This window comes from Acomys russatus, chromosome 32 (assembly GCF_903995435.1).
Source record: "Acomys russatus chromosome 32, mAcoRus1.1, whole genome shotgun sequence".
NCBI classification, from domain to species: Eukaryota; Metazoa; Chordata; class Mammalia; order Rodentia; family Muridae; genus Acomys; species Acomys russatus.
The window spans coordinates 24,636,612-24,649,742 of NC_067168.1; the positions used below are offsets into that span (position 1 = coordinate 24,636,612).

Sequence of the window (13,131 nt, forward strand, 5' to 3'; positions counted from 1 at the left end):
AGGGCCTCATGGGTCTTGCTCCTTGGACCTGGAGGCCCAGTTTGGACAGTTCTTAGACTCTTCTTGCTCTTAGGACCACCCACATCACCATTGCTCTTAAGTGCCATCCTACCTCACCATCCCTGCTATAACCAGAGGAAGAGGGGCTTGCTGTAAAGAATCCATACTGTGAAGCTTTGTGCAAGATCCTGTCCCTACAGATACACTGCCCTGTCCAATGGTTCTGGGTTCAGGAGACTAGCCTTCTTGGCCTGCATTAGCAGATTCCCCTGCCTCTTGCTTTGGGTCTGACCATCAAGAAATCTCAGGGAGAGAGTTGCCTTCTGAGGCAGCTGCCATCCTCCCCTGAAGGCTGCAGATCTCTCAGAGCCCTCTTTGCTTTCAGCCTTTGGAGCCTCTCCATCCCTGCAGTAATTCTTGTCCAGAGGCGGGAACGTTACATTGCTACTGTCCCTGAGACACTACCCGACTTAAGTGGACCCTATTCTTAAGGACTGGTGTATTAAACTGGTCAGCCCTGTCAGATTTACCCAGGCGACAGTAACTCATTTGCCACCTGCACTCTGACTAACAAAATGCCTTGTCTTCATTTCCAACCAGTGGGCGATTGCAAAACATCTTAGGCTCACATCTGTAATTGCAACTCTCAGGAAGCGGCACTAGACTGAGGCTGTCCTAAGCTGCATAGAGAACACCTTGTACGAAAAAAAAAATTAAAGCTTAAGGAAATGTACCTGGTGGCTAGGGGTTCCCAATGCCCTTCAGAGCAGGGGACAGATCTTACTGCACAGAAGGAAGGAATCTCCACACTGGAAGGCGAATGTCAAGCCCCCCCCCCCCCCCCCGGGTAACAAGTAACATCCTAGACACAAAGCCTTGAAGATACCAATTCTATGTGAGGGAAAATTTGGGCTTGGGGATAATCCACCCAGCCATTATGTGGTAGTTAAGGATTTCAACCCATGTCTAATGACTGACAGGCTGGTGCTCTCTAAAGACAGCACAGCATCCTCTGCCTTCCAAGCATTCTTCAGTTAACTGCATTCTCACCGATGGCTTCTAATAGCATGCCTCTCTATGACAGGCAATTTAGAGCATCATTTGCCTAAATTATGCCCTGTCTGCCAGCTCAATGGGATCCAGAAAGGAACTGAGGTCCTGCCCTGCCCTCCTACTCCCCCCTCCCCCCACACTGGCCCTAAATGTCCAGGGCAAGGACAGGCCCTCAGGTGCTCTTCACTGAAAACTAACTGGCCTGTGGTGGACTCTGTTCTGGGATTTGGAAGACTAGGAGCCAGAGAGTCATATCTGATCTTTTCTGCATCTAATCTGGGAGAAAGACATTAGAAATGCAAGCAATTGACAAAGAAGAAGCCAGTCATCTCCTGATGCTTTAGAGCTGTGATGTCCTGAGCACAAACACCCTGTCCTTTGCAGGCCTCTCATCTAGTGTGCACATGTCTCTTCTCCCTCTCTCCCATGTCCTTTTGGCTCTACCTGCCTGTGCACTATTTGGGGACCCCTTTTAGTCTTCTTCCCCGCCTTTGGTCCTACAGTTCTTGCTCCCTGGGCTGAGCAAGGAAAGAGCAATACTGGAGGAGCATAGCAAGTGAAATGTGGCCACCACCCCTCCTTTCTTTCAATTCCAAAGGGAGAAAGTCACCTTCTTTCACCTCATGGTCAACTCATATTTGTATGAAGAACCTAAGTCTTCCAAAGGGAGAAAGTCACCTTCTTTCACCTCATGGTCAACTCCTATTTGTATGAAGAACCTAAGTCTTCTAAAGGAGAAGTCACCTTCTTTCACCTCATGGTCAACTCCTATTTGTATGAAGAACCCAAGTCTTCTAATCTGGCTATGCCCTGAGTTCTGAGCAGATGTCACCTGGGCTGTAATGCTGTCAAGCTTTAATTCACAGAGTTGCTTTCATTTCACCACATTTGCTCCTACAGATTCCCCAGCAAGTGCTAATAGCTTTTTTCCGTTTGCACTCAAATATGGTGTTTCCTTTCAAAACACATTTTAGTTTTAAAAAAGCAAGTTTGACTGAAGATAGGAATGGAAAGACGGCTCTGTTGGCAGAGTTTGTTGTGAAATCGTGAGGACCCGAGTTCAGTCCCTAGAACTTACTCTGGAAGGCAGGTGACCACATTTAATCACAGCACTGGTACAGTCAGAAGTAGGAGTGGCAGGGACAGGTGGATCTCTGGGGGTGGATAGATGGCCAGCCAGAATAACCTAATCAGTGGGCTCCGAGCCAATGAGAGATCCTGTCTCAAAAAGAAAAAAGTGAAGAAAAAGAAAGAGAAAGATAGACAGACCAAGCCCCAAACCCAGTATATATGTATATGAAATTGCTAAAGAACACACACACACACACACACACACACACACACACACACACACACACACACACGAGAAAACCAAAGTAAACACCCAAGAGCCTCATAGCACCACGTCAGCATCCTCCCTTGCAGGCACTCTAGACTTCTCCAGAGTTCATGAATCTTCACAGACCTATTATAAGGAGGCACAGTCAGGGCTGCTGCCAGATGTTCTGATTTAACCAACACCTGGTACAGTGACATGTTAATAAACTGGCATGGGGGAGAAATTGGGGCACAGACCTCAATTTGTAGTGTTTGTTGATTTCCCCAATGCAAAAAAAAAAAAAAAAAAAAAAAAGAAAGAAAGAAAGAAAGAAAGAAAGAAAAAGACTAATTTCAAGCCACTAACAGCTCAGCAATCCAGTGGGGGGGAAAAAAGTCAGAATGTTTAATAATTGGCTTCTGGAAGCTGGCAGGAGCTGCTCCCACAGAATATGGAGGAGGCAGCCAGCCATCAGAAGGATGGCTTTAGCTTCTTAGAGCCTCTCCAGGAAATTACTACAAACAGATTACCAGCCATTTTCTGTAATAAGCATTCACACTTCAGTTTGGTTAAATGAAAATCAGCTGCAAAGGGATTTCTATGGTGTGTTTTTCCTCATGCTCCCTGTCTCTAATGGCATGTTTGCAAAGCAGAAAGACACTTTCAAATCTGCTCTTTCGCTGTGTGGGACAGACAGGATTTGCCAGGAGCTCGAAAGGGCAGACCAACCCACCCGCCTGCCTACCTATATATACCAGGTTGCTTGCTTGCTCCGGTGGGCTGCACTCCACATGCTCATGTGCCTGTAGCCAAGCCTTTCCACTAAACTATGCATGTCCATGGGAGGCCAAAGGCAAAGCAGATTCAGACCCATCAACAGTAACACACTGAGCTCATAACGGACATTGTGGCGTTGCCATAGAGCACAGTGCTGTGGTCGCCTGTGGTGACAGCACTGGCTCACTGAGATGTCCCAGTGAAGAAGCACTCCCAGGGATTACAAGGCTCCTTATTACTGAAGGATTTATAGGTGTGTTGGCTATTCTTAGACATTTTTGGGAGAAAGTAATTATGTGGACTGAAATGAAAAGCACTTTTTAATATTAGTGCCTTTTGTCTGAGCCTCACTTCATCTGTGATTTCAAAAGCAAAGTAAACTCTGAAAATACTGTGTTCCTGAAATCTCTTAGAAGACAAGTAAGGAATTGTTTTTCTTCTTCTTTTTGTTACCCCCTCACAGAACAGAGACAAAAAACATTCCATCCGAATGAACCTGCCCCTTCTTTTTTTATGCAGGAGACGAATGGCCATTTTATTCTGAAGATACTAGCTACAGTCAAATGAGAAATTCCTTTTAGTACTTTCACTGGGATTTTCAGTTGGATCACAGGAATGAAGCTTGGTAATTACACACTTAGATGGCTCCTTTGCTCTGGACGAAGGTTAGTGCACATGCCACTGGGTTAGTGTACAGCCCTCTCTGTGTGGCGTCGGTTAGTTCTCTATGTGCTCTGTACACCTCAGCTTCCTCGTCTATAGTGAGTATACCTTCCCCAGACACTCTGAGCATGAGATGAGAGGGTGAATGGAAGAGCCTCAGACACAAAGGCTCTAGGGAAAGCATGGCAACTCAATTAATCAATCACGACTGGCACTCTCCAGCTGGTCCAAGCATATGCATGGTCTCTTTTCAGTGAGACTCTGACTTCAGGAAGTGATGGGCCTCACTTTTCTCCTCTCATAGGCTTGACAACATGTGACATACAGAGAGGAGGCAAGGTTTTATGGCTGACATGCTATAGAATCAGAAGAACATTCCATGAGGAAAGGGAGCGGGGCCTCTCATAAAGACTGTTTCTCTGAGGAAATGGCAGTACTTCCCAAAGCTGACACACCCTGTCTTCAGCCTTATAAGGGACCTGCTGTCCAAGGTGGTCCATCAGGAAAGATCTCCCTAGATGCCATGCTCCAGTGGCTCACTTTTCCACTGCAGTGATGGACTCTCAGACTTGGATGACAAAGGTGGTTATAAGAGCACTTTGGCATGGACAAAGGAGATGAATCATGACATATGGTTAGGGCAGGACAAGAATGGGCAGGTTGGGCAGAAAATGAGGCTGTACCTATGGAGTCAGGATAGAATTCAAACCAAAAAATGATTGCACCTAGGGTCTCATGGACACCATTGACTTTCTATATCTCTGGTAGACTCACTGTCCAGTCTATGAATAAAAGCCACCTCAAAAAGAAAAGCCCACAATGTGGGGAGCATAGTGTGATGCCAGATAATGCCAGAACATATCTCTTCCTGGAAAATAGGAGAAAGAGGTTATCTTAGTTAGGGTTTCTAGTGCTGTGACAAAAAGACCATGTTCCAAAGGCAAATTGGGGGCCGGGGGTATTTGGCTTACTCTTCCAGATCATAGTCCATCATTGCATGGAGTCAGGACAGGAACTCAAGCACGGCTGGAATCTGGAGGCAGGAGTTGATGGAGAGGCCATGGAGGGGTGCTGCTTACTTGCTTCCCATGGCTTGCTCAGCTGCTTTCTTATAGAACCTAAGACTCTGGGCCCACAGATGGCCTCACCCACCATGGGCTGGGCCTTCCCTCATTGATCACTAATTGAGAAAATGCCTTACAGCTGCATCGCATGGAGGCATTTCCTCAACTGAGGTCCCTTTCTCTCTGATGACTCTAACTTGGGTCAAGTTGATGTACAAAACCAGCAAGTTCAGGAGTCAAGGAGCATAGCACACAATAAATACTAGGAATTCTTATCCTCAGTCTGGAAATTGGATGATGGTTCTGAAAATAAGCTAGCCTTCATTTCTTTTCTAGAATCAATTCATAGTTTCACTTAGACCGAGGTTATGAGGGAAACTGAAAAAGAAGTCAATGCTCCAAATTTCTAGCTGCTTAGCATCTGTCTGGGTCATTCCCAGATGGAGATGCAGCGGACAGCAGCCATGAGTAAGGATTAGAAAGCTAAAGCCCCACTCCCAGCATGACCATAAGGCCTAAAATGGAGGAGTCTGGGATTTCCCCAATCTAGACCAAGAATTATTATAATAATGAACCCTATCTACTCTCCAAGGAAAATTTTCAGAAGAATCTATTGTAGTTTTTTCTCAGATAAAAATAAAACAAATGAAAAAGCTTTTGAATGAGCAACAAAGTGCAAAGTCTTGACCTCAGAATTAAAGTTCTATCCTCGCTGTAGAAGCATTGAAATTAATTTCTTAATCCAATAAAATGATATCCCATGGCGTTTAAGGTTTACATTTTCTCTGTGTGTTTCTCAAATATTACTGAACAAGTAACACTGAGCTTTCTCTATTGGAGAAACCCATTTCAGATCTGGGAATTTTCCTTGTTAAGGACTATGGATAGCTCTCTAAGGCTAGCTCTAATTTGTTTTATTTGTTTTGTTTTCTGTTTTTAATCATCTGACTTTATGCACATTTTAACAGAGGTCCAGCTATTACTGAAAAATTTAATATCCAATTAAAAGTCAACAAGCCTAAGAGATGGGGGCGGGGGCAGGGGAGCAGGAACTGGGCCTGATGCAGGCTTTTGAAACCTTCTCCCAATAAGCCACAAGTACTCCAAGAAGGCCAGGCTTCCTAGTCTTTCTCAGTCAGTTCCACTGACTGGTGACTAAGTTTTTAAATATATGAGCCTACGGGCGCCATTTTCATTCAAACCACCACGGAGCAAAAATACTCTACGAACTGAACTACATTCCAAGCCCCATGACTCTGAATATTAAAGTAGAAATATTGTCTATTCATGGATTCTACAGTGCATAAGGATATGACTTGAAATTGCCAGGTCTTTAAGGTAAAAGAAATATTTGATCAAATCCCGGGCTGATGAGATAGCTCAGTGGGAAAAAGCTAATGCCATTAAACCCGACAACTGGGATCCATATGGTAGAAGGAGAAAAACGGACTCCTGTAAAATTTCCTCTGACTTCCACGATGCTCTGTGACATACATACATACATACATACATACATACATACACACACACACACACACATACACACACACACACACACACGCTCACGCACATACAAAAACATAGTTTAACATTTTAAGAACTGATATAAATGTGGCAGACATAACATTAAAAACCATGAACCTGGGGAAACTGATGAGGACTCTCATGATGTCTGTGGGACAAATGACTGACCAGCAGTTGCACTTGGAATAAACACAAGCGAACCTTAGCAAAATCCTTTCTCCTCACTACTGGAGAAAACATGCCCACAGAGAAGCCAGATCTCCATTTGGTCTTTGGTCACTGGGATGTCACCTGCAAAGCTGAACTAGGAACACAGTTCCCCAGGAAGACCACATTAGAGACCCACTCTCTAACCCTGGCCACATGTTAATCCTTTCAGCTCACCTATTTGCTGACTTAGAATTCTTGTGTTGGAAACAATATATCTCTTCTGTAGCCTGGCTACCTTCTCCAGTTCCCTAAAAACTTTCCTTCGAAAGCTTTTTCGGTATAGAGACACGACGGAGAATCCCACAAAGTCAAACGAGCCTTGCAAAGACCAGAGGTTGTTGTCATAGCATCCTAGTCCTTCTCCTCCCTAGAACTGACAACCAGAGCCACGAACAAAGAAGATCTGGAGTTCCTCTAGACCAAGACCTCTAGTCAGACAGAAGCACCTTCCCTGATGGTGGCAGATCATAGACGCTGAGCCTGGTCCAACAAAGGCTTCCTCCACACATGACTCCTTCCCAACTATCTATGCAAATCCCGAAAACAGACTGTGTAGAGTCTCTTGACATTGCCAGTGGGTTATTCTGATGCTCCACAGCAACAGTTAGGATTCTGGGGAGCAGAGAACTCCACCCTGAGGCCAGTAGCCCTACAGTAGGAGAAGAGCAGTGGTTGAGGTGATCCCTTTTTTTACCTGTGGGTAAGGAAGGGACAGAAGTAATTTTCATGTGCAGTCTATCATGACTAATGAAAAGCTCAATGCAATAAACACATCCCTAAGCCACAATACGAGGTTAGTAGGTAGCACACATACCAGTCTCTGTGTCTAAACATGAGCCCTGCTGCTCACAGTAGTTGGACTTGAACACCTGTTTGTTCGCAGTTGATCACAGTGCTGGGCTTGAACAAGATTCCTGATCTCTCGGGCCTATATTTGTGGCACCTTTACCATAGCATCCCAATGTCCAAGTCTGAGAGCTGCTCTCAGGTTGAGAGGGTAGAAATGAAACTCTACCAATGTCTAGCACTCAGCAAAGAAGTAAGAAAGCCTGAGCTATCCCTTCCTCTTTGGCTGAAGTGCTGCCCTCTTGGGGTTCAACTTCTTCAGTGACTATGTTTAAAGAGGAAATACACTGGTTGTATTTAGTTGCACCGTTCTTACCAGAATAAATGGGAATGCGAGCTGCAGGGAATAAAAATAGGTAGATAGGAAAGGGGAATGACATGAAGAGAAAGCTGAAGTAGAGAAGAAGAGTCAGCCCCATCGCCACCCCCAGGACCCAGTGGATACAGGAATTGCTAAGGAGCATCCTCTCTATGGCTAGGGGCGGTAACATGGAGACTTATTTCTGGTTGCGTAGTTTCACATTGCACGGTATTAAATGCTGAGATCCAAGACTCCAAAGAGTATGTATATTTCATGGCAAGAACTTCTATTTCTCCACACAAGTTCTCTTGAACGTTGGAAATGGCTGGTGTCAGCCTCTGGGCTGGCTGATGAGGTAGTTCTGCTTACATTTGCATAACTATTAGAAAGGTAGACACTAACATTTCAGAAGAAGATGCTGCTGCATGAAAACTTAATTACTACATTTTTCTGTGAGTAGAAGAGGGACGTGTAATGTTTGGAACACAACAGGCCATCTTCCTCGAAGGGCTCTGTTGTCAAGCCTTCCCTGCTCCAGCAAGGACATGGCAACAGGAGAAACTGCCCAGCCTGACCTCATGCGGGGCCTACTTGCTGCCTCAAAGAAGTCCCTTGACTTTGCCGGAGCTCCATTTTCCTTGCCATCAAACGGCGAAATAGATGCCTATGCCCTTGCAGGCTTGTGAGAATTGAAAGATTAAAGAGAACAACATAAATTAATTATTCTCCAGACAAAATGATGAGTCCATTTCTTTTAGAGTAACAGAGTGAGTAGCCTCGGAGAACGATGCATCGTGCATCCTACTGTTCAGCCACAGGAAGAGAGGTAAGAAGCCAAACCGTACAATGCGGTTAGACTTCATTGGCCCCACGGGAACAAAGTACCACTGGCTAATGACACAGTGAGGATGCTTACTTTCACTATAAAGATATGACTACACTCAGAAGATTACTGCTACCCTTGAGAAATTAATATACAGACGTAGGATCTATAAGGTCCTATGTTGAAATGATCAGGTAAGTTTGAATTCAGCTAGGTATACTATGGCAAGAATCCATGCCATGAAAAGCCACCCTGTTAAGACTCTTCCCAAAGGCTGGTTATGGGCATCAAAGAGCAGCAGGGACACCAGGAAGAAAGCTTTGAACAGCAGGGACACCAGGAGGGAAGCTTAGGAAGATGTAGAGAGAAGAGTGGACCCAGGGAGAGAGATGCCTTGCATTGGAACAGGGCAGGGAAGAACATGAGAGGAGCCCGCCTGGCAGGTGGAGAAATCAGGGGAACTAGGGAAAGACAGAGGCCCTTGTCAAAAAAGATGCCATTACAAAAGGCCATGCTATTGGGGAAGCCTCCTGGGGTCCCCACACAGACTTTGACACAGAGAGAACTTTTAGGTTATTCTTAAGTGTATGTTTTTTTTTTTTTGTTTTTTTGTTTTTTTTTTGTCTGTCTAAGCATTCGGCCAAATAATTCGCATAGCTTTTGTGACCCTTTTGAAAAGGAGCTCTATAATTGGTGCCTCCAAATTGTGAGAGTGTGTAAAGACAGACAAGTTGACATGTCATTTACTGAAGGATCACTGATAAGGCCAGTTCCCACTCACATATCCTTCTGCTGCTGCATGCTAGTGCTGGAGATATGACTGCAGCATTTGAAACAGCACAAGCAGAACATAGATGCAATTACACTTTTGTTGAATACTATAAGAAAATTAACACGCTTTCATGATTCTAATTATGGTTTTCACAACAGAGTTCTAAAGACTTATCAAGGAATTTTGCCATCTTATTTTCATGAAGATTTATTTTTTCAAGTGGCCTTGCTTCTGTATAAATTATGCTCAAAGAACTGGAGTCTATATGCTCTCCAGCCTGGAATAATGGTTCACAGAGACATAACTGACCCTGTCACCACTTTTCATGACATCCTTGAAAGGTGACTTCTTGAATGCCACTGTCTAGAGTTCCAGGCAGAAATGGGCATGGTGTTCTGGGGGGGACACCTGCCCCTTGAGTATTAGGAGGGACACCACCTCCAGCTCTAGGGCTACTGCATCTTGGGCCACGAAGATCATGTGTGAGAGGATGAAGAAAAAAAAAAGATATATATATATGTAAGTGTGTGTGTGTGTGTGTGTGTGTGTGTGTGTGTATACACACACATATATGTATACACACATACATACATATATATATATATCCTCTCCAGAATCAGGAAAAGACTATGATACAAGGCTGGTCTCAGTAGCCAGTAAGAAGAAAAAATACACTTTTAAGTCTAATCTGTCCCATCCTCAGAGAATTTCCTGTGACAATTTCCTGAGAAGGCTCTTGGGGAAAGAAAATGTTAAGACAGATGTAGACCCTTAGGAGAGCCTTTATCCAGGACAAAACAGGACCCTCATCACTAGCTACTCAGAGAGCCTGTGTGTCTGGGACATGCATTGCTTAGCTTCTAACATAGATAAAGGAAAAACAGAGATGGATTTATAGACCTCAATGCGTGCCATGTGCATGGATGCTTGGGAAAAAAGAGCTGGTACCATCTGTCTATGCCACAGAAGTTACAATGCTTTGTGGGTAAAACTAGGCCTCCATCACCCAGGGTCCTGCAGACTGGCAAAAGGGAGATTGCCACGCAGAAACAAGGGATTCAGGCTCCACCATAACTTTGGTACCTGAGCCCCATTTCTCATCAAGGGAGGCTCTATGCACAGCACAGCACAGCAGCTCACTACCCCATAGTACCCCTCTCTCAGAACTCTCTCTAGACATCAGAATTGTCAGGGAATTGGAAAGGAAAGGCATGGCCTGCATTCAAGAGCATAATGCCACGTGTCTCTGAGACCTGATGTACCTTTTGCTTTTTAGCCTTGAGGTCGAAGAGAGCATTGCCCTACCCAGCCTCCATTATTGGACAATATACTAATATCATGAAAAGACCTGGGCACAAATTGGGTGCACAGTACATATTTAAGTAATGAATAACTCCAAGGATGCCTCCCAGTGTAGATACTTAGGGCCTAGGAGTGAGCAGCCACTCCTTTCGCAGAGTGGAGACAATATAAAGCTGAGCACTTGGGTAAACGCAGCAGTTATTGCAGGAGGGTCTGCAGCCCAGCAGCAGGGAACATAGGCTTATCTGATTACTGTAATAACCACAGCACAACTACTAAGATGTGTGTCTTCTGATGGCCTTTCAATGACTGGGGAAGGAGTTTGGGGAGAGCATGGGATATGATGTTGTCATTCCAGACACTGTGTTTTCCTCTGGGAATTGTCGGCCATGCTATGCATTGTCAGAAGCGTTAGTAATACAAGTTAGAAAGAGAAAGTAGAACCTAACTATTATACATCTTTAGAGAGCTCATCGATACACCTACTCTGGATATACTTGGTTCTGACCTCACTGGTTCTTACTTTTTGCTTGTGACTTTTCAACTGAAATGTAGAAACATCAAAATACTTGAGGACTCGTTTCCAAGGCATTCTGACCTCTGCCTTGGGATGAAATTTCTTATGTACTATCACTAGAAACTGAGATTTTTGCTGTTTTTCTATGTTGCCTCTCAGCAACAGTATCTCTCTATCTCACTTGGTTTAGGGATTTTCCTCCACTAAGAATAGCTATTTGTCTTGGGGGAACCCTATAGACACTTGGAATGGGCTGGTATGGGGATGCTTGGCTCAACTCTAAACCAGCCTCAAGTTCTTCATTATCTCGTTGGCCTATGGAGCTGCAGTGTAGGATGCAAAGGGAGGATTCCCTCGTGCTGGGTGATGCTTACCTGGGAAACAGAGAAAGAATACGGGGACATTTGTTAAGAAGATAGAATTACAGCTTTCACTGATGTCAGCTCTTCTTTGAAGCAAACAGTGACCCTCTACGTGTGGATAGTACGCTTTTAGGGGCTTCTCTCCGCTCCCCCCCCACCCCAGATTCCAGCCTGGTGCTGGGCATTAGGACAAGGCAGAGAGCTATCTTTGAGAGATTCCAGGTCATCCTTGGGAAGATGCCATTTGACTCGTGTCTCCATGAAGTCCAGCATGGAGAAAGACATCCTCACTAAGCGTATCCCATGGAATTGCACAAGTTGGCAATAGTTGATTAAAGCCATATAGTTCCTTCTTGCTGGCTACATTTGCCAGCTTTTAAAGTGAGCAGGTATTGTCTTGTTCCCTGATAAGAACAAGGTGAAGATAAAGTTCTAATCAGCTTGTGAATTTCCCTCCACCTTCTCCATCAATCATGCCCCACTCCCTGAAGAGCAGAATGGAGCACTGCTTCAATTACTTTTGGGCACTGTTCTCTGCTTTTTTTTCTGCTCTTAACACCATGTATCCTCACTTTGTGTATTTATCAACTTCCTCCAACTAGTCCAGAGAAGCATTAGTCCTTAAGAAACTCACTGGGGATGGGTACTCAGTAAATTCCATGTAGATGACAGCTATATTGGGTATGGTCACCTGAGGTTCCATGAGAAAAAAAAGAAAATTAAATATTAAATATGAACCTTAGAAATTTGCTTTTGTTTTAATCATTGCTAATCTAGGTACAGCTGAGCATATGAGACAGCTTAAACAAACATCTCGATGTGATGAGATGGTGAGAGCTCCACTAAAATGCTGTCTTCAAATGGACACTAAAATCCATGAATGCATCTCTGACATGTCCACAATAGTGATGGGATGACGCACATACCATCTCCAAATGAAGGCACAGGAACTCTATGATGGCAGAATTAGAGGCAGCACAGCACTTGAGGGTGGCTGAGGGGTGGACAACAGCTACCTGGCTCCCCAGGAAGCATGCTTTCCTTGTGTTCTAGGGTCCTAAAATGTCTACATACTCACTATGGAGCACCATGGCCATTACACTGAGCTGAAAGAACTTTTGAGAACAATATAATTTTGACAGATGTTTTTTCATTTGGGGATTCCAGTTCCATCCAGAAGCCTCCTTAATAGGTCAAGTTCCTACAGCATCCCCTCCGTGGAGGGAGCAGTAATAGAAAACTGGCCACTGTGGACAGTTGTTTATGGGAAGCCTATTGGCTGGCTGGCTGACAACTTCCATATGACAAGTGCCATCAGGTTTGAAGTGAGGATCTGGACAAATGGCCTTTTTCAGTAGTTGAACTACTGGCACTAGATAAGAAATGCCTTACACACCACAGGTGTGGGTAGAGATGCCCTTTGTTCATCTTATAAGCACATGTTGTCCATGCTCACCTTTCTTTGTATCTGAGTTGAGCTGTAGGAGTAATTCCAGCCAATGGACTATGAGCAAAAGGGATTATTTTTTCACTTCTAGCCTAGTACAGCTAAAGTCATGCATTTCTTTCCTATTACTCTGACCTCTTCTCTGGTCACCA

At 44.5% G+C, this 13,131-nt stretch overlaps 1 protein-coding gene across 1 annotated transcript in view; it reads right to left on the minus strand.

The window, feature by feature from the left end:
• Clstn2 (calsyntenin 2) overlaps nucleotides 1-13,131 on the minus strand; it is a 623,041-nt gene that overhangs the window by 441,199 nt on the left and 168,711 nt on the right. The window lies entirely within an intron of this gene.